This window comes from Canis lupus, chromosome 3, assembly GCF_048164855.1.
Source record: "Canis lupus baileyi chromosome 3, mCanLup2.hap1, whole genome shotgun sequence".
Taxonomy (NCBI): domain Eukaryota; kingdom Metazoa; phylum Chordata; class Mammalia; order Carnivora; family Canidae; genus Canis; species Canis lupus.
Window position 1 is genome coordinate 24,841,147 of NC_132840.1, and position 22,140 is coordinate 24,863,286.

At 44.8% G+C, this 22,140-nt stretch overlaps 1 protein-coding gene across 10 annotated transcripts in view; it reads right to left on the reverse strand.

Moving 5' to 3' along the window:
* The window catches only part of ANKRD11 (ankyrin repeat domain containing 11), a 190,401-nt gene that overhangs the window by 111,706 nt on the left and 56,555 nt on the right, over positions 1 to 22,140 (reverse strand). For all 10 annotated transcript variants that reach the window (XM_072819608.1, XM_072819605.1, XM_072819607.1 and 7 more), the window contains one exon: positions 4,060 to 4,139. The gene's annotated coding sequence lies outside the window, so the exon portion shown is untranslated. The remainder of the gene's footprint in view (positions 1 to 4,059; positions 4,140 to 22,140) is intronic.

A 22,140-nucleotide genomic window follows, 5' to 3' on the forward strand; every position in this document is an offset into this window, starting at 1 on the left:
AATTCAGTAAATTATGGCACAATTAGCTATGCATATTTCTTTTTTTTTTTTTTTTTTTTTTTTTAGCTATGCATATTTCTTTGAGAATGAAGCAAAGTACGTTTTGTTATCTATTTGTGAACCCTACAAAACCTCTTTGTTAAAAAGGCAAATGAATCAGCAACAGGACCTACAAGTTCCTTAAAATCTGCAAATCCAAGTCTGCATTGCCCACAGGTATGGCAGCAGTAGCAGGAGCTGGAACCCACCTGGCAGCCACATGTGCTGTGACCATGAAGGGCACCTAACAGCCAATGAGCATCGGGCTGGTGGTTGGGTCAGGAAGAACTGCCACTCCTAACATACGAGCTGGGAAGAGATTCTCCGTTTCAATACCAGATAGCAAAAACATTCAAGGTCAGGAGGGGCGTCCTCCAACCTTGCTGCTCAGGTGGGATCCCTGGTGTCGCCAGCACATCAATAGTTGACAGAGGGACACCTGACTCTGTTGTCAGGAAGACTTTCAGTCCCTGTGCTTTTAGGGAAGCAGGACCAAGTGCCAGCCATGTACACCACTCTACAGTGAGCACCACTTGCTCAGGGCACCCAGCTCAGCATCATATCCAGGGACCCTGAGACTATGCCTTACAAGTTCAATGTTTTAGCTGGTCAAAAAGCAACCACTTTTCTATTTTATTTACTTTTTTCTTTTTTTTAAGATTTTATTTATTTATTCATGAGTGACACAGAGAGAGGCAGAGGGAGAAGCAGGCTCCTCGAGGAGAGCCCGATGTAGAACTCGATCCCAGGACTCTGCAGCCACGCCCTGAGCCAAAAGCAGATGCTCAACTACTGAGCCACCCAGGCATCTCCACTTTCCTATTTTAAATAGAGGTGTCCAAGTATAAAATCTATACCTCCACTCATATAAACACTACCTTTATCATTACAACATGTTACTTTCAGAACCTGTTTTGTTTTTAGAAACACCAAAATTCCTGTCTCCCAGCAAGCATGAGTGTACACTCACATGCCACCGGGGGTCAGGGCTGGGTGACAGACAGCTCTTACTCTCTTGTACACACATTCACCTGCTCCTGGTGAGATGGGACCTGCCAAGAGCCATGTCAATCTCAGCACTCCTCTGAAGAGGTCGAGACCCTCTACCTCTACCAAGCAAGATGTTGACAAAGCAAGAATCACACCAACTGTCAGATGAAACAGTTTTGTGCTAAAGAAAGGTTAAAATTAATCTTATAATTTTAAAGTTTAGGTTTTCATGGAGCTTTATTTCCATCAACAGTGCCACTTAATCTTGGAAGAAATCTTTAAGATGGGTGTCACCATTACCCCGTCACAGCAGGGAAGCCCAGGACTGAAGAGAGCCAGGTCAGCCAACCCAACCCACACAGGTTGTTATGGATACTGTAACACAGCCACACCTGGAATAATATCTCAGGGCAGGGCCAGCCCAAAATCTATCCAAACTGGGTGCTTAAATAATTCTCAAGATGGAGACAAGAGCACAGGATGAAATACTCACAGGGCCTACCAAGCCTACCTCTGTCTCAAATCTGATCTAAATGGCTCATATTAAGCAGTCAAAATGAAAATTAAAAATAATGTGAATAATAATGAAAAATTATTAGAGTCCACAAAATTATCCTATTTTTAAAATTCTGCCTTTTTGGGCACCTGGGTAGTTCAGGTCATGATCCCAGAGTCTTGGAATCAAGCCCCATATTGGGTTCTCTGCTCAGCAAGGAGGCTGCTGCTCCCTCTCCCTCTGTCTCTGCCTTCAACTCGTGCTCTCTCTCAAATAAATAAAATCTTTTAAATAGATAGATAGACGACAGATAGATTGACTGATTCTGCCTTTTGATTCCAGGAACGGTCATGAAGGGCAGACCTCACCCACAACTGCTGCAGTCCTGTTTCCTGCTAACACATTTGGGCCACTGGCCTAAGAGGAGACCTCACCATTAATAAGAATCTTTGTATTTATTCAACCGAAACACTAGATTTTTTTAAGACTATTATAATCAGTATTAAGTGAGTACCGGGATGCCTGGGTGGCTCAGCAGTTGAGCGTCTGCCTTTGGCTCAGGGCAAAATCCTGGAGTCCCGGGATCGAGTCCCATTATCAGGCTTCCTGCATGGAGCCTGCTTTTCCCTCTGCCTATGTCTCTGCCTCTCTCTCTGGGTCACTCATGAATAAATAAATAAACTCTTCAAAAAATATATATTATCTGAGTATTTATGATTTCCAAAACTATTAAATGGCATGAGATGCCTTGGGTTATTTTTGTGATGTGGTCAAAAAAGCTAGTCCTTCCTATGTTAGAAAACCTTCTAAAGATTAACGCACCTATTGCTCTCAATCCATCAGACCAACTGGGCTGACCCCAGAATCTGCCAGCAAAGAGTCACTAGTAACTTGTTTTCCTTTAATCAGGAAATATATTATTTTGAATCACCAAATGCTTACTAGAACCTAATTCAGGCAGCACTTCCTTTTTCCTTATTATGAATTAGGACCAATGTTACAGTTTCCAAACAAATGCAGAGGTAAGCTTCCTGTGGGGAGTGGGTTTAGTTCTTTCTCTGACCCCACTACGTCCTTTTCTTTAGGACCTAGTCTCTCAACGGCTGACCCGCTGCCTAGGACAACCAAGCTGAATCCACATGCACGTTCTGGAAAACCACACAGGGGAGCACTCTTCTACAAAGCCCACCAACGACCTCACCTGATCACCAACACCTGCACTGGCTTCTTTCTAACCACTAACCATCCCGCAGATTAAGAGAAGACAATTCCAGGCCTACTGTCAGAGACATCTAAGATTCCTATTCCGTCAAACCTTATCGCCATTCCCAAGGAAATACCTCAGTCAAGTCAAAGAGACCGAGAGGAACCTTCTAAGTGGCTTGATTCAGCGATGGCTGAGATAAAGGACAGGTTCTGTTAGATTAAGGACACTCGTCTAAGGATGTAGCAGGAAAGGTTTCTGTCATGTCTGCTAGGAACAACAAAACAGAATGGATAATGCATCTTTGGACTGTCTGCTTTAAAACACTAATGCCTGACCAAGGTATGAAAAACTAAAATGAATCAAGAGTTTTCTATCATCATCAATGTACTTATTAAAAGAAATAAACTGGGATCCCTGGGTGGTGCAGCGGTTTAGCGCCTGCCTTTGGCCCAGGGCGCGATCCTGGAGACCCGGGATCGAATCCCACGTCAGGCTCCCGGTGCATGGAGCCTGCTTCTCCCTCTGCCTGTGTCTCTGCCTCTCTCTCTCTCTCTCTGTGACTATCATAAATAAATAAAAATTTATTAAAAAAATACATAAAGTTTAAAAAATAAATAAATAAATAAACTGCCAACCAATGCAACATATCCCACAAGGAAGGGACTTTGTTCTAGAGCAATAGATGCTTGCTGAGACCTGAGACCAGGGTCCTTAAGGAAGCAGCTCCTCCACCCCTCAAAAAATTTACCAGTAATTTCCAGGAGGAAGCAAGCAATCAGGGCAACCTAGCAAAAGATCCCATTCTTTACCCACCAACCACACAAGCTGGCCTCAAGCTCCTAAGAATCCCACGAATAGTTGCCCAGACACACGGGACACCAGATGAGAGCACAGCCAGGCCTCCTCCACTGCTTCCCCCAGAGGAAGAGGACAATTCTCAGACTAGAAAATCTCTTCTCCATGCCAAATGTTTGTGCAATATGCACAGAGCACAAAACATAGTACTGGGTCCAGACTCCTCCACGGTAGAGCCAATCAGATAGAGAGCTTGAGCAGAAACAAACTTCCTTCACAGCCTAGGCTCCTGGCCTAGATTCTACAGAACCCTGCCACTGGAACACCAGGGAGCTGTTTAATAGCCCACAGCTCACCACCACTGCTCTGACACACCGGCATCCAAAGGAAGTCTAGGACAACATCCAGAACAATCAGCTAGCACAATCAAGCCCCAGGAAGCCAACATGGAAGTCTAGCATTATCTTCTTACCCCTTTTCACAAAGCAGTGAATATAACAAAATATGAACGGCAGTGCAATAAAATATTTACCGATTCCATAGCTGAAAGTCGATGCTGATGAAGACTGTTACATCCAACAAGGCGCGTCCCAGAGCAGAGCTGTGCACATTCTGAAATGAGAGAGCACAATTAGCTTATACATTTTTCCCTCAGTCACTTTGTCCAATTCCAGTCTCTCCATCTGGACCAAATATTCACTCTGCTGCTCCCTTCCTTCAATTCACTTAACTACGGACAACAAAAAAAAGTTGTTAAGATGTGTGCTTGGCTGATTTGGGTTATAAAGGGAAAATAAGCCCATGAAAGGGCTCACACCTAATGATTTGCTTTAGGGCACTATCCAAATGGGAATTAGTTTTCGGTAATTTTTCCTGGAAAGCAGTACCCAGAAGGGCCAGGCTAAGGAAAGAACACTCCGTGGGCCTGTTTCTCTCCCTGGAGATGAGGCTTCTGGACTGGGGGCTTGAAGAGGTCATTCACAGACCTTCCTTCTCCCACGGACCTCAACAGAAACCTCACAATTATGAAGCCTTTGTCAAAGTTACCCATCCTGCCTCATGGATGTTCTATCACACCCACGTGAAAGCCCGAAATCTCCCTCAGGCTTCCAAAGGCCCAGCAATTGCCTCTCTGGCAGCACCCACCACCCCTTGCCCCACTCTGCCCCCACCTGGAGACTCCCACTATAGGAAGTAAACCAAGTGGCCACTGTGGCCTTGCCAGTAAGACGAGCATCACGAAGAAAACTGGCTGAGTAATAACACTGTGTGACCTCCTAGGAGAGCTCTGAGATTTTCAAGAATATAACAAGCCAGTCACAAGAAAGAAAAAAAAATTTTTTGTTCGTGACCCTTTTCCCAGAACCCCATCAAAACATCAGACTTGCTTCCATCTCCAAGCACATCACAGGTCCAGTCAGTAGGGCAATCATACTCATGGACAGGAGGCAGGGAGAAGGCTCCCAGACACGGTGCCCACAGCAAGCAGGGTCCCTCAGTTCTCCCAACATCTATCTACCTGGTCTCCTGACCTGTGCTTGCAGGTGGCTGTGTGTTTGCAAAGACAGAGCAAAGTACTTCTGTCCCTGTATTCCTGTACTAGATTTTTCAAAGCCAGCATGAACTTCAAGGATTATTAAACACAACACAGAAAGAAAGCAGCTTCCAAAACACAGTACTTGGTTTTATTGAAAAGCAACAAGTATGTGGTTAAGCTTTTCGATTTTCTTATAAAGACAGTAAGAGAAAATACAGAATGCATGATGAATGTCCACACTAGGAATACAGCATACTATCCACCATTACAACTTTGAAGAAAACTTGTTCCTAACCCAAGGTTTCTCACACTCAACAGCCCTGACACTTAAGACTAGGCCATCCTCTGTCTCCCGGGCCCTGGAAGAGGATGCTGAGTAGCAGCCCTGGGCCTGCACCCCCTAGATGCCAGCAGCACACTTCCCCAAGCAGGTTGTGACAACCAGAACGTCTCCAGGCCCTGTCACAAGTCCCCCAAAGGGCAAAACCATCTAGGCAGAGAACCAGTGCTATAAATCCAACTGCTACTTGACAAATAAGGAAACCAAATCAGGTTTAGCTGTCTGTGGTCATGCAAGGAACTAAAGGCAGGTTGGAAAGAGAGCCCAGGTCTCCCAAATCCTGGTCTAAAGGTCTTTTTATTCTAAGGGAAAATACTTTAGTAATTAACCAAATTACTTCTGACAAATTAAGAGCATCCAAAATATTTATGCTTTTTGACAAAGTAACCTCATTTCTGGAGAATACACATTGAAGAAATGTTCTAAGACACAAAAAAAGCTTCATGTGGCATACACGTTCACATCAAAACTACAACCACCGATGCAATTATCAAGCTACATTTTCAAACAGAAATGCACTGGACCACATCTTTTACAGTTACCGTAGTTCAAAAAGCATGTTCCCAGCCAAAAAATAAAGAGATCAGTGAAGACAGAGTACAAAGACTGTGGAGACATGAAAAGCCAGTGTCCAGCACAGCTGGAGAGTCACCAGGAGAGGCAGAGGAAGCATCAACAGATGGGGCAGCTGCCTACCCACATCTGAGGGCAAGGCCACCCTGACATATGGCCTTGCCAAGAATCTATCTAAAACAACAGGGAGATGTTTTCACACCAATGGGACTGGCAATATGGATAGGACAATAATCACAAGTGCTGAGGAAGTCTGATGCATTATGAAAAACAACACAGGTTTTTGAGAAAAACTAGGAAATACTTTTAACATTAATGGTGGTTATCTCTGAATAGGGTAGCAGTACAAGATTTTAAATTTATCTTTCTACTCTTTCATATCTCACCAATTCCTATAATGAGCTGGGTACTATATGAGGGGTAGAGAAAAAGCTTTTTATTTATTTTTTTAAAGATTTTATTTATTTATTTATTCATGAAAGACAGAGAGGCAGAGACACAGGCAGAGGGAGAAGCAGGCTCCACGCAGGGAGCCCGACGTGGGACTCGATCCCGGGTCTCCAGGATCACGCTCTGGGCTGAAGGCTGTGCTAAACCGCTGAGCCACGGGGCTGCCCAAGAAAAAGCTTTTTAAAAAACCACAGATGGGGATCCCTGGGTGGCTCAGCAGTTTAGCGCCTGCCTTCAGCCCAGGGTGTGATCCTGGAGACCTGGGATCGAGTCCCATGTTGGGCTCCCTGCGTGGGGCCTGCTCCTCCCTCTGCCTGTGTCTCTCTCTGCCTCTCCCTCTTTCTGTCTCTCATGAATAAATAAGTAAAATATTTTTTAAAAAATTAAAAAATAAAAATAAAAAACCACAGAAAAACAAAACCTTGCAGAGCACATGGGTGGTCAGTCAGGTAAGTGTCTGCCTCTGGCTCAGGTACCGGTCCGGGTCCTGGGACGGAGCCCAGTGGGAGTTTGCATCTCCCTCTCCCATTGCGGCCCCCTTGTTCATGTGCTCTCGTGATGGAGCTAGAGGGCATTATGCTGAGTGAAGTAAGTCAGTCAGAGAAAGACAAATGCCATAGAATTTCATTCATATGTGGAATTTAAGAAACTAAACAAAACAATCATGGGGGTGGGTGGTAAAAAGATGGAGGCAGACCAACAGTAAGAGTCTTAACTGTAGAGAACCTACTAACGGTGTCGAGGTGGGGTGGGGAGCACAATGGACGGACAGACGATGGGGATGAAGGGATAACACTGGTTGTGAGGAGCACTGGGTGATATATGGATCAAGGAATCACTGAGTTCTACATCTGAAAATAGTAAACGGTATGTTAATTAACTGGTAGATAGACAGTATTTAGAGACACACACACACACACACACACAAAATCAAGAAATACTGTGCTATTCACATTAACCAGACTTCCTCTTGCCTCTGCGTCATACTGGCCAGCCTTCCTTTCTCTGCTACGGGACGAGAGACAAGCTGCCTCTGAAGAACCAGGGATTACATCACTGTCCCCAGCACAGAGTCATAACTTGTAAGGACCCTGGACAGATTTTACTACTTCAGGAGTTTTCTCTGAGTCCAAAATTACTAAATGCTTTTTTACCACAGAGAGTCATCCTTCTCCAAGGTAACCCCAAGTTTTAGAAAATTTTACTTAACGTGAACTGTATTTAATTTGCTTCAATTTTTATCAATGAAAGACCTATAATTACTAACCATTATTTCTGATTAGCATAAGATGATCAAATTTTTTTAAACCTATGTTGATACAATCCAACCAATACCAAAGTAATCCCACTATCTTCAGTTGGCCCACACAGCCTTTCTCCAAATTACTGATTTTCATTCTGGATTTAAAGTACTGCACACTGCCGAAGGCTCCTTCAGCCCCCTCCCTTTACCACCTTTCCAAATGTCCTAAATGCCCAGGAATCCAAATCAGCAAAGGCATCATCTTACTGCACAGGCCTTTGCCCATGGGATTAAAACACAATCGACAACAAAAACACACCATCAACCACAGTCCATGTAGACCTCAGGCTGAACAGGAGAGTGTAAACTCAAACCAGTACAGAGCAAGCACCCACATGCCCTGGTTGATTGAACAATTTAATGATGCCAGAGTCCTGGGTGCTGCTCACCCCTAAACAGCCGCAGGACCTGGTGGGTTCCTATATCTTCCTTGCCTGCTGTGCACAGACAAGCAGCAGCGTGCTCCTCCCATGAACGGCTGTGAGCAGGGGAGCACAGGCTGGCTCTTCAGGGACCTATGCGGTGCTGTGGCTTTCCTATTAAGTATACACTTTCCAGGTTGATTCAAACACATTCACAGAGATGGCAATGTCCTGCTGCACTCACAGTGGAGCCCTCAAGTGCCTTCTGGGGACCACATTGAGCTATTAAGGACCACCATCTCTGGGGGGTCAAATACGGCCCAACAAAATCTCCCCAAAGTGTTCACAGCAGTTTTATTCGTAACTACCAAAATCTAGAGTCAGCCCAGATGTCCTTCAGTGGGTGAAGGGTTAAAGTGTGGTCCACGCACAGCACAGAATGGTAGGTACACAGCAATGAGAAGGAAAGAGCTACTGACACACAGCAAGGACTTGGACAGACATGGACAGACAGAACCATGCGGAGCAAAGACAGACAGACACTCCCCGCAGGTTACATTCACACAGCTCCATTTATAGGACATTCTCAGGTGACAAAACTCTAGAAGGGAAGGACAGATCAGGGGTTGCCAGGATCGCAGGTGTGGTTATAAATGGAGAGCAGGAGGATCCCGGTGGCGATGTGCATCCACCATCCAGGAAAACGGGGGCGTCTCAGACCTGTGGACCATGTCCCTATAACGTCTTGGCTGTGACAGCATACTGCAGTTCTGAAAATGTTACCAGGAAAGAAACCAGGCAAAGCATACAAGGGATCGCTCTGTATTTTCTTACAGCATTATGAATCTACAATGATCTCAATTTTTTTTTTAAGTCTAAGATTGGCCATTTCATATGGTCTGACCTAGTATTAGCTCAGTTCACTTAAACCTCACAACTCCCTAAAGTAGAGATCCTTATAACCAAGGCTATAGATGAGAGGTCTGAGGCCCTGCAAGGGGTCCCATGTGAAACGGTGGGGCCAGCACTGGCTCCAGAGTCAGTCACTGTCCCTGAAGTTGGACACATGAATTAAAAGGCACATGGAGTTCTCCTTACAGGTTAAAAAAATCTTCTTAAAATGGGGGTACCCGAGTGGCTTAGTTGGGGAAGCGTCTGACTTCAGCTTAGATCATGATCTTGAGGTCTTGGGATTCAGCCCCAGAGTCAGACTCTGCACTCAGCAGGAAGTCTACTCATCCCTCTGCCCCTCACTCTCCTCATGCTCGTTCTCTCTCTCTCTCTCTCTCTAAAATACATAAATAATATATTTACCAAAAAAAAAAATTCATTACATTCTTAAAATGTAACCTTGGAGAACTTAAGTAGGACACAGCCCTCAGATCTGGCCTTACCTATTTTAAAGTTCTCCTTCAGGGCAGGTAGGACAAACTGAATTCTACCTATACTCAGAGCTACCAACATACTCCCCTGATGGCGTCTCCCGCTTCACTCTGCTGTGGGGCCAGCGCCACCTGCCATCTCAGGTTGGGGCTATCGGCCTGGCCTTGACTGCCTTCCAGGAAACAAGCAGGGGGACCACTAGGATTTTTTGCTTTAGGATGGGTGCTATTTGTTACTGCCTTATTTGCTAGATTGGTAGTCAGAGCCAGCTCAAAGTAATGAAAGCACTTAGCAGATGGCAGATACAAAGGTAAGGTTGGCCAAGACACCACTAGGAAAAGGAATGCCCCTCACAGAGCTTCCGTCCTCGGTTCAGATGCAGAACAAGGGAAGAAAGAAACAGAAAAAAACTGATGTCCCAGGACAATTCTCTTTACATCCCTTATCAGAAGAAAGTGCAAAGTGAATCAATGCAGAATGCAAACAAAGTAGGTGGTTTGCCCCCACGCCCTCAGCTCTGGACAATGGTGCAGGCAGTAATCAACACCACATCCCAACTCACCAAGGTCCAGGGAGAACAGTCTGAAACTCACACTGCTAAATCCAAGGAAATGACAGAAAATGAGTTTTTTAAATAAACAGATACAAAGCCATAAAGGAAATCAGAAAAGGGAAATTCTGTAGACCAGAGACTGGGAAATTCTTGAAAATCAGGAGGATAGAAGCATGAAATCAAACCAGAGAAAGTACTGGGAACATGCCTTGAAAATAGGCCCCTCACAACCACAGCAAATGGACAGGGCTGGGGTGGGCCAAACTAGCTGTCTCATCCCCGGCAGAAGTAATCCAGATTCCACCACCAACCCATCACCCAGTGCTGACTCTCAAGAGCAAGTCCACAGGCTCCTCAGCACCCTCAAGACGATGCACACATGTGTGTGCGCGCGCACACACACACACACACACACACACACATTGAAATCCTGATTAACAAGGGCATCAAACAACTTTTCTGAGGGTCTACATCAGGAAATAGTACCAGTACCTCCAGCTCTTAGCAAAGTCATGGAATTCCAAATCAGCATCATGCTCTAAGGGCAAAACTCAAAAGAAACATGAATATGCTGTTATCTGCTCGTCTTTTGGAATGCATTGCTGACCTCACCATTTTATGATGGGGCCAGGGGCACTGGAAATACAAAGATAACAGGAATCAGGGCGGTTACTGTTCCACTTCATTGGTGTGAAGCTCCAACAAAACGATTGCTGATTTATTTGCAATCTCACACAACACTTATCTGCTCTATTGCTACAAAATGAACAACCTGAGGACAGACTACAGGACACTGGGTACCAGCTTCCCTTCTGTTAAACAGCAACTCAGAATCAGACAGAGCTCCCCTTATTTCACACAAGTGCTCTTTGCAGTGACAGAGCTTAAGAGAAGAGACGAGCCAACCACACCAGGTACACAGATGGGAAACCCAAAGCCACCCTCCAGCAGACACAGCGTAAGCTTGAACTCAAGAAGGCTGTCCAGCTAGAAAACTCACTTTGAAAAAAGGAATATAAAACCGAAAGGATATACAAGACACTGTTGGAGCAAATAAATGAGCAAAGCGAGCAAGGTTACAGGATATAAGATCAATATACAAAATTTGGTTGTATTTCTAATCACTATCAATGAAAAATCTAAAAAGGAAATAGGGCAACACCATTTACAACAACATCAAAAAGAATGAAGTATTTATGGATACATTTACCCGAAAGAGGTGGAAAACTTGCACATTGAAAACTACAACATACTGCTGAAACAAACTCAAGAAGATCTACATAAGAGGAAAAAAATCCCATGTTCATAACCCCAGGACCTAATGTTAAGATGGCAGCACTCCCCAAAGAGATTGACAGATTCTGACAGAATTATAAATGCTTTCCTTTCAACATCCTATCTACTGCAACTCACAGAACTACAAAAGTTTTCCAGGGTCTTTTTTTTTTTTCCCTAAAAGGGTGATTTTTCAAGTACTAGAGAAACATCCCTCAGACTATCACCCTATAAAACAAAGAGATTAAGATTTGAGAATCCCTAAACCACTTTAAATTATAAAAGTTTAAGATTCCTCAGCGTGAAACATAACATTGTTTCCCTTAAGAATACACCCCTTTCAGGGTGCCTGGCTAGATCAGAAGGTAGAGCATGCCACTCTTGAGCTCCAGGTTATGAGTTCTAGTGGCACGCTGGGTATACAGATTACTTAAAATCTTTTTAAAAATACTCCCTTTTCCCTAAATGTACTCTTTTCATTGAGAATATGAACCCACAGCAGTACTTTGTACAGTTTAACCTCTAAAATGCAATGAAGGGGATCCCTGGGTGGCTCAACGGTTTGGCGCCTGCCTTTGGCCCAGGGCGCGATCCTGGAGTCCCGGGATCGAGTCCCATGTCGGGCTCCCAGCATGGAGCCTGCTTCTCCCTCTGCCTCTCTCTCTCTCTCTCTATCATAAATGAGTAAATAAAAAATCTTTAAAAAAATAAAATAAAATAAAATAAAATAAAATAAAATGAAACAATGTAAGGGGGGAGGGCGGTAAAGAAGGACTTCCAGCCCCCAAGAACTGAAGCAGAAGCAGGCAAGTCTGAGCTGTGACATTCCAGCATTCTGCTGAGTGTGTCCTGTCAAGAGGACAAAGCTCAGGAAGTGTGTGTGGGACAAATGACTTATTATCAGGTGCTCTGCACTGCAAGCCCTACCCCACCCAGCCCTGTGGGGTGTGTCCAGTACCTTGAAGCAGTATATCTCCTGATGCCCAGCCAACAGGAATGAAAGGAATATCCCCAGAACCAACTCAGTTGCTTTCTTAAAACAAACAAAAGGGAATTTACTCTTTATATATCTTTTCCAATTCCTCCCTGGAAACCATCCTGTTAGTTTGTGATGACTGTACTTACGCACCTCGACTTTCTCTCCCATCACAAATGGAGGCCCTGCACCTGCTAGGAGTGGGTGAGGAACAGCAACAAGAAGCCACACACCAGCAAGTCCTTAGAGCCCCATCCAAGGTTTTCAGCAAAGCCTTCCTGGCCCGCAGAGTTCATGTCACCTTCAACACAATCTCTAATTCCAGGAACCCCCACTTTAAGTCTGCTTCCTGGTTAGGAACTGTTTTTACAGATTCTCAAGTAGCAACAATGAAGTACAGAAGACAAAAGCAAGCTGGCCGGAGGACATGCGACCCCACAGACAGCTGCACTTCTGTGTTGTCTGCATGAGCTCTGAGGCATTTCAATGTCTGGAAAGGTTGTGGCACAGGATGGTGGCCCCAACCAGCCCCTGCAGGTCCCCACCACTAACCTCTGTGATGTCCCCCGAGCACCTCACTAACCCTCATGACAACCCTCCCGTAACAGGAAGGGGTAAGAAATCAGGTTCTGAAAGTCTGAATCATATGCCTCAAAATTAGGATCACACTTGGGGCTGTAGTGCTATCACACACACCAGGCACCTGCCATGCCTTCACAGCTCCTGGAGAGAGTCCTCCACAACCTGAAATATTGACATCATGCCAGCACCTATGAGGACCTCACTCACACCTTCAACACCCAGGCCAGTTTCTGTTCATCCTCCATCTACTCCAGAATGTAGCTGATGCTAACCCCCCCACCCAGCCTCTCAGCAGCATCACCCTACCACTGACCCCCTTCCCCAGGGTTCTCTCGGGCAGTCTTAGCTTCTCTTGCTGACTCTACTTCCACTTTGTTCCACAAGCTAGATCTCCCTCCTCCACTTCCTCCTTAAATGGCATTTCCTACATGCTCGCTCTGGGCAATCTTATCTGCCTCTAATAACCATGCTGTTAGATCCCTCCCATTTCTCCAACTCAGAGTTCCCCAGTGAACTCACAAAGTCCAACTATGTAAGAGACACACCTGCAGCCACACATACCTTGCACACGTGGACCTCTACCTTGATTGTGACTGCTGTATTTTCTGCCCTGGTTTAGAGTACCATTGTCTAGAAATCCTCCAAGCCAGAAACCTGTTGTCCCTTTCTCTCTCATGATCAAAAGCCATCTGACAAGTTCTGTCAATTCCAGCTTCTGAACACACTCTCCTCCTTACTGCCCTAACTCCTCCTAAATGAGCAGAATCTCCATTATTTTTTCACTTATGTTATCATGACTTCATTATCTCTACCTCCAATCAAACACACCAACCAACCCATTCACCATATTGCTGAGAAGTGAACTTGGCATGTCTGATTCTCATCTCTCGAGCCTGGTATGGGGTAGAGGGACTGGGCTAACGAGGACTATGCTACTCTTCAAATTTCAAACCCAGAGTAAGAGATATTTTACATCATGATCCAAGACACACACACATGCAAATACACAAGTGAAGGTAAGGCTTCCTAAGACAACACTGCCCTCACTCTGTGCAAAGCACCCCAGTGTTTTCTACTACATCCTAGGCTGCCTGTTGGTTGTGGCTGGTTTTTAAAGTGGGTGCCGCCCACCAAGTAGATCTCACAACCCATCAGTGTGGCAACCCGCTAATGGAAAGCCACAGGAACACAGGCTTTGAATGATGCTGTCCTGGGCTGCCTCCTCAGCAATTTCAAACACCTCCCAGTTTCTGGAAAACAAAGTGTTTCACTCAGAGGAAGCTCCCTCCTCCCCTCTGTACCTGGGCAAGTCCCTGTTCATCCCTCAGCATCATACCTTAGTCCTGACTTCCTGACACTGCCAGTATTCTCCAGCTTTCCTAGAGTGGACAGGTACTGTTCCAGCTTTTTATATCATGCTGCCATCCTAGGAAACCTTCCCCAAATGCCCCTCCGATTCATGCTGCAGCATGACCATTAAGCACTGAGGCCCAATACTACACTCAGGTCTCACAGCACATACACAAACCCAAGACCCACTGTAGAGGAAAGCCTGCCTTCAGAGCTCTCAGGACACATAATCTGCTGGTAAACTGTTAAGCTGGAAGCAAGGCTGCCTCCCAGGGGAGCAGGGCCACAACAGGCTTCTACCCTTTGCATCAGAATCTGTGCCCTTTCCAGGCAGCTCACACACATTCTTTGACACACATGAAAATTCATCTCAAATAAACACAGTTGACAGACAAAATCAATGAGAAATTAAGAATACAAAAAGGAAGAAGGCTTCCCATCCAGAACATTTCACTGTAAGATCCAGCTGAGTGAGTGGCCGTGCCTGGTCACCCCGACATCCAGATAATTCATTCTCACACAGCTGGTTCCTCAGAGTTCTCTGATTCTGCATCATCTATAAATCAGTTCACTTCTATATGTCTCCATCTTCTCCTTTCCAGAGTTACCACTTCCTGACAGTGCAGAAACACCTCTGTGTGCAAGGTTCCCTCCACCCTACTGCTATCTACAAAGCTCTCAAAATATATTACTACTAAATGGAAAAGAAATACAACTCACTAGTTCCAGTTCAAGTGAGATGAAGCTCTCAAGTTCAGAGCCCCCTCAAGGAGCCACGAGGGAAAGAGACAGAGACAAGTGAGGTGGGCAGGTGCTCAGCCTGCAAGGACAGCACAGGAACAAACTGGGGAAAGAGCCCCATAAATGAACAGGCTACACCCGGGGCAGCACCACTCCCTGGCTCTTTTTCCTCCACCCACAGTGGCTGAGGGGAGAGACCCACACAGGACCTGGCCTCCAAACACAGAAGCTTCCCAGGATTTAAGACCCCCACTGCCCTGTCCTACTCACTAGATGGAAACCAACAGCCCAAACTTCAAACAGGCCAACAGGCAGCCGAGGCAGAATGCAGCTGCACAGGAGGCATTTGCTAAGTCCCAAAGACAGAAACCACCATTATTTGTCTCCTTTGTGTCTCCACCCCAGAGATACTTCAGTCCGTGTGCCCAGGGGTGAGGATGGTAAAATGTTATTTTTGTGAAATGTATCCCAAGCACATCTAATACATAATCACTGATCTCATCCCACTTTCTGACCCAAACCCCCAATTATGCAGTTGTGGAAACAATCACCAGAAAACACTGTCCCTTAAACTTGAGAATTCTTGTTACCCTTCCCTCCAAAATAAGTTGAAGAGGCCTCGTTTGAGGAAGAGGCCAGAGAAATGACAAGATCCCACAGAAGCCCTGTAAGGCAGGAGTAGCAGGGCGTAGGAGGGGCCAGCATTCCCCCAGCGGGGTGCCCGCAAGTTCACATGACAACGTGAAGGCACAGGCTGCTGGTCTACTGACCAGGCTGCCCCCCAAATCCCATGACAGAGGTCTCCTCAGCCCAAATCTGCTCTGCAGGACAGGATCAAACCCTTCTGTATTCAAGGTCGGAACGTGAACAGGCAAAATCAGACTCATACGGCTGCACCACATACATGATTTCTGAGGAGTAGAATCAAAAATCTTCCAGATTCTGGTGATCATTAATGTGGGAGTTATCTACCAGGGTTTGGGGAGGTTCTCATCCTGAAGATTGCAGCAATGTGCAAGAATGAAGGAGCTGCAGGGGAGGTGCAGGTAAACTCTCAGGTGTGCACAAAGTGTGCCGATTCATGTTCAAGACAGGACATCTGCTGAGAGCCCAGTGTCCACCAACCAACTCACAGTTCATCACCCCTTCCAAAAACCAACATGCTTTCAGTGCTGTCAGTTCAAGGAATAATGTGTCTGTCTCCCTTCAATTTCTATATTTAATTCAATACACTAGCAATGCTCTTCATGTACAAATCTCCTCAAATTTCCTGAAGGACAACTGTGTTCTAACACAGCTAAACTGTTACAATGATGTGTTTTGCTGCCAAGCAGAGAGACACTGGCACATCCACACATACCCTCCCACCAAATAAACAGGAGACACCGAAAGCAAAGGAGGAAATTTTCCATTTTGAAAAGTAAATTTTTCTTCTATTAAAACATGAAAATTCAAGTTTCTTCCCTGTTAGATAAATCCTCATTAACAAGAGAAATTTCAATAGAAAAAGATACAGCGGGGCACCTGGGTGGCTCAGTGGTTGAGCATCTGCCTTCGGCCCAGGGCGTGATCCAGGGATCTTGGGATTGAGTCCTGCATCAGGCTCCCTGCATGGAGCCTGCTTCTCCCTCTGCCTGTGTCTCTGCCTCTCTCTGTGTCTCTCATGAATAAATAAATAAAATATTAAAAAAAGAAAAAGATACAGCTTTCTAGCAATAAGTATTAAACAGGAACCTCAGATAATGGCTGCCTTGGGTGTTAAGAGAGAACAGAGCAGGACAGTCACCGAGCAAGAGTCTAAAACTAAAGCAGCTGAAAGGGAGGGACTGAAATTGAGACCCAGATGCATGAGCTTCAGGGCAGCCCAAGCCTTCTTTCTAGAGCTACTACCATCAGAGTATTCCTATCAGTGGACTCCCTTCAGAAGTAGAACAAAGAATTATTTTCAACACTGACAACTAAGTGTAGGATACTTGCAAATGAGACAACACTGACCACATATTTGTTTCAATGAAATGATTATAATTATCTTAAGTAATTAGCAAATTGTCAATTGTGACATCCCGAAATAAGAGTTAAATAATAGTACTCCTTTAAAAAGAAGTTATGTTTTACCCTTAGGTGGACTAACTGAACAAAATTCTGAATGTAATGCACATTTATTAATCAAATTTTTTTTAAGATTTTATTTCTTCATGAGACAGAGAGAGAGAGAGAGAGAGAGAGAGAGAGAGAGGCAGAGACAGAGGCAGGCTCCATGCAGGGAGCCCGATGTGGTACTCAATCTCAGATCACGCCCTGAGCCAAAGGCAGACGCTCAACCGCCAAGCCACCCAGATGTCCCTTATTAATCATATCTTAAAAGAGATGGGGAGGAGAGGAATGGAAAGTGGGGAAGCTCAAAGTAATTTCATTTAAACCAAAGATGGTAATAGTGGGTAAACTGAGTTCTTGCCCCCAATCTCCTGAAAGGTGACTCCCAAGAAAAGAGTACTATCAACAAAACGAACACCTACCCAAACCTAACTCAACTTGCGTGTTACCATTTTCAAAACAGTAATATAATTAGAGGGGCGCCTGGGTGGCTCAGTGGGTGAAGCGTCTGCCTTCAGCTCGGGCCATGATCCCGGGTCCTGCTCAGTGGGGAGTCTGTTCCTCCTCCTGCTCGTGCACGCTCGCGCACTCTCTCTTTCTCTCCTTCTAAGTAAATAAAATCTTTAGAAAAAAATAAAATACAGGGATGCCTGGGCGGCTCAGCCATTGAGCATCTGCCTTCGGTTCAGGGCATGATCCCGAGGTCCTTTGATCAAGTCCCACATTGGGCTCCCTGCGAGGAGCCTGCTTCTCCCTCTGCCTGTGTCTCTGCCTCTCTGTCTCTCATGAATAAATAAAAAATCATAAATAAATAAATAAATGGAATGGAATGGAATGAAATGAAATGAAAAATAAAAAACACTGGTCAAATATTTTTTTCCTAAAGAACTGTCCATTTATAAATTGAGTGGGAGACAGGACACAACTCTTATTCCATGACCTAAAGAAAATGCTTATCAATCTATCCCACAACAGAGAATAAAAGTGAAAGGCTGCAGAAAATCTTTCAACTATACACCAAAAAAATGGAACACAGTTTTGCCTTCAACACCTGATTCCTTCCCTCTGACGTTTGCAACAACCAGTAGGGCCACAGAGGCTGGCACTGGCCTCCTGCAGCACCCCTGCTCCATGCTGTGGACTTCACCTACACCTCTTCCTCCTCCTGCTCTTTATTCCTCCCCAACCCTCAAACAGCCCCCCAAATCTTGTACCTCAAGTCTGGCATCTCTCATGAGATCCCCACTCCCTCGACACACCTCCAACAAGGGTGTATCCAGCTGGCGTGTCAAGGTCACACACTCAGACCCAGGCCTCCCCAACTCCCTGTCCTGGCCACACCTCCATGCCTCCAGTACATTCACTTCCCCTCTGTGCCCTCTGTACCCTCCTGCAATCTGCCACAGCACTGCACCATCGTGCTGTGGCCTGTGTACTTTCCTGAAGGTCAACATGAAGCAAGCTAAGACCAGAGACCACAGACTCTGATGGCTGGGGCCAAAATTCTAACCCTGCCACTGTATTTACTGGCAATGACTTGCATACATTTTTACAGCCTGTAACATCCTTAATTTTCTCATCTGTAGAAAAAGAAGTTCTTGGACACAACACGTAAAAGGAATATACACAATGCAACTGCATTTCTGGATACCAGCAACAATCAGTTATAACATATAATGAAGACAGGTGACAGTGTCACAAGGATGGATGGGCTGAAGAGTCCTGACACACTTCAAGCACAGCAGGAGACATGGTTCAGGACAGGTTGCACTGCAGGTCAGCTAGCAAAGAGCACTCTACTCAGTAGATGAGGCCTGGCCAACTGGCCAACTGCTACCTACCTGGGAAACTGTGAACACTCCTTATTTCACACCATACACAAAAACCAATGTGGGATAGATTAAAGGCAAAAGTATATAACTTTCAGAAAGCACAGGAAGCTATCTTTATGTCCTCAGGATAGGGAAAAATTGCTTAACCAAGAACTAATGGGTCACGATGCACAGTTTGGAAGACACTGTCCTACAAGTTGGCACAGTCCCTTCAAAAGGATTCATATTTCACTCATCGAGTGGAAGAGTGTTTTCTAGTCATCTTAATGGTAAGTATCACAACAGATTACATTTTTTTTATTATTTATTTTAGTAACCTCTACTCCCAATGTGGGGCTCAAACCCACAACCTCGAGATCAAGAGTTGTGCTGCATGCTCTTCCGACCCAAGTGCCCCTCACAACAGAATATTATCATAATGCATCAAATGACTCTTCCTTTCACAGATGATTTCTCTGTGGCAGACAATGCTGTTTTATGACATTTTACCCACCATAGAACTTACAAAATTAGAGTCCATCCTCTCAAACCTTGCTGCTTTATCAATTCAGTTTATTCAATATTCTAAATCCTATGCTGTCGTTTCAACAATCTTCACAGAGACACCACCAGAAGTAGATTCCATCTCAAGAAATCACTTTCTTTCCTCCCTCATTAGAAGCAACTTTTCATCTGTTCAAGTTTTATCACAAGGTTGCAGCAATTCGGGCCCATCTTCAGGCTCCATTTCTAATTCTAGTTCTCCTGTTTCCACCACATCTGCAGCTACTTCCCCCACTCAAATCTTGAATCGCTCAAAATCCATGAAAACATTTATCTTGCTGCCCATCCCCATCAGAGCTCATGGATGACCAGGTGTACTGTCAATGAGCAGTAATATTTCTGAAAGGAATTTTTTTTTCTGAGCAGCAGGTCTCAACAGTGGGCTTAAACTATTCAGTAAACCATGTTGTAAACAGATGTGCTGTCATCCAGATTTCACTGTTCCATTTATAGAGTACAGCTCCTAAAGGCCCCAGGATTTGGGGAATGGTCAATGAGCACTGGCTTCAACTTCAAGTCACCAGCTGTATTAGCCCCTCACAAGAAAGTCAGCCTGTCCTCTGAAGCTTGGAAACCAGGCACTGACCTCCCCTCTAGCTGTGACAGTCCTAGATAGCATCTTCTTCCAAAGAAGGCTATTTTGTCAACCGTGGAAATCTGTTCAGTGTAGCCACCTTCAGCAATGATCTCCCCCAGGATCTTCTATACCACTTGCTGAAGCTTCTACATCAGCACTTTCTACATCACCATGCACTTTTGTTACAGAGATGTTCCCCAGGATCTTCTACATCACTTGCTGTAGCTTCTACATCAGCATATGCACTTTCTTCTACATCACCATGTGCTTTTATGTTACAGAGACAGCTTCTTTCCTTAGACCTCATGAACCAGCCTCTCCTAGGTTTAAACTTTACCTCCATCTGCAACTTCCTCACCTCCCTCCACCTTCAGGGAACCCAAGAGTCAGGGCCTTGCCCTGGACTAGGCTCTACCTTATGGGAATGTAGTGGCTGATTCAAGCTTTTATCCAGACCACTAAAACGTTCTCCTATCAGCAATAAGGCTGTTTTGCTTTCCTATCATTTGTGTGTTCACCAGAGTGGCAATTTTAATTTCCTTCAGGAACTTCTACTTTGCATTCAACACTTAACTGTTTGGTGCAAAAAGCTGTTTTTGACCCATCTTGTCTTTTGACATGCCTTTCTAACTAGGCTTAGTCATTTCTAGCTTTTTATCCAAAATGAGACATAGGAGATTCTTCCTCTCACTTAAACCTTTAGGGGCCATTGTAGCTATTTACTGGGCTAATTTCAATATTATTGTGTCTCAGGAAATAAGAATGCCTAAGGAGAGGGAGAGAGATGGGGGACAGGCGGGTTGGTGGAGCTGTCAGAACACACACAGCATTTATCAATTAAGTTCACCAACTTCTATGGGTACGGTTTCTGGCACCCCAAAACAATCACAACAGTAAGATCAAAGACTACTGATCACAGATCACCACAAGAAAAAAACATGAAAAAGTTTTGAAATATTGCAAAAATTATCAAAATGTGACAGAGACACAAGTGGGCAAATGCTGTTAGAAACATGGCGGGCGGGGGGGGGGGGTGGGCTTCTCCTCTATTGCCCCTCCCTCTGCTCCTGCTCTCTCGCTCACTCTCTCAAATAAAATCTTTGAAAGGAAGGGGGAGCCTGAGTGGCTCAGTGGTTGAGCATCTGCCTTCAGCTCAGGGTGGGATCCTGGGGTCCTGGGATAGTCTCACATCAGGCTCCTCTGGGACACTGCCTCTCCCTCTGCCTATGTCTCTGATGAATAAATGAATAAAATCTAGGAAAGGAAAAGGAAAAAAAATTTTTTAAATGGCACTGGTAGATGTGCTCTACACAGGTTAGCCAAAACCTTCAATTTCTACCAAACACAGTATCTCCAACTACAATAGACAAAGCATGCCTGTATATATAAACTTAAAAGCCAGGAACATTCAGTTAATAGTTTTACTTCTAAGGGGATAAAATCAAACATGGCCTAAAAACTGCACCAAATGAAAAAAAAAAAAAAAGCAAGTAACAAAGTTCTCCATGTAAAACAGGATTTAGGCATATGCATGAAAAATTAATGGAAAATACAACGTGATATTTAAGATGAAACTGAAAAATACAGGGAACAGCCTCAGCAACAAAGACTGTGAATATAACCGCACAGTCAACAAAGAAATGCCTGTTATATTCTGTACCTACACAGTTCACAGGCAACACCAAAGGTGTTCTAAACAAATCTCTGTAAACCTTAGACCCCTGTAAAATGTTTCCATTCTAAATGATCACATATGGACCTGGCTGCGAGCTAAATGCTAACAAACAGAACTCTTTTAGGGTCTAGACTGGATGGCCAGCCTCCAGAAAGGAAGGCTCCACTGCACTCCATACACAGCTTTCTGAACACCCTACCCACATCAGATGGCATTTTGTTTCTCCTCGGTCTGGGAGCTGAGCCACAGTTACCATTTTAACTCCATGATCCATGACTTTACTCTCATGAGGAGACTGCAGAGGGAAGGACTGCATGCCATGGGCAAGGTCTACAACAGTCTCCCTCACTTCTAGCATTGGGTCCCACACCATTCTCCCTGCCTCTTTTTACTCTCTGTTCTTCAAGGGGACAAACAATGCAATGATTCAAACCAACAGGCTTCCTGCGAAGAATTCAGCATGCTGT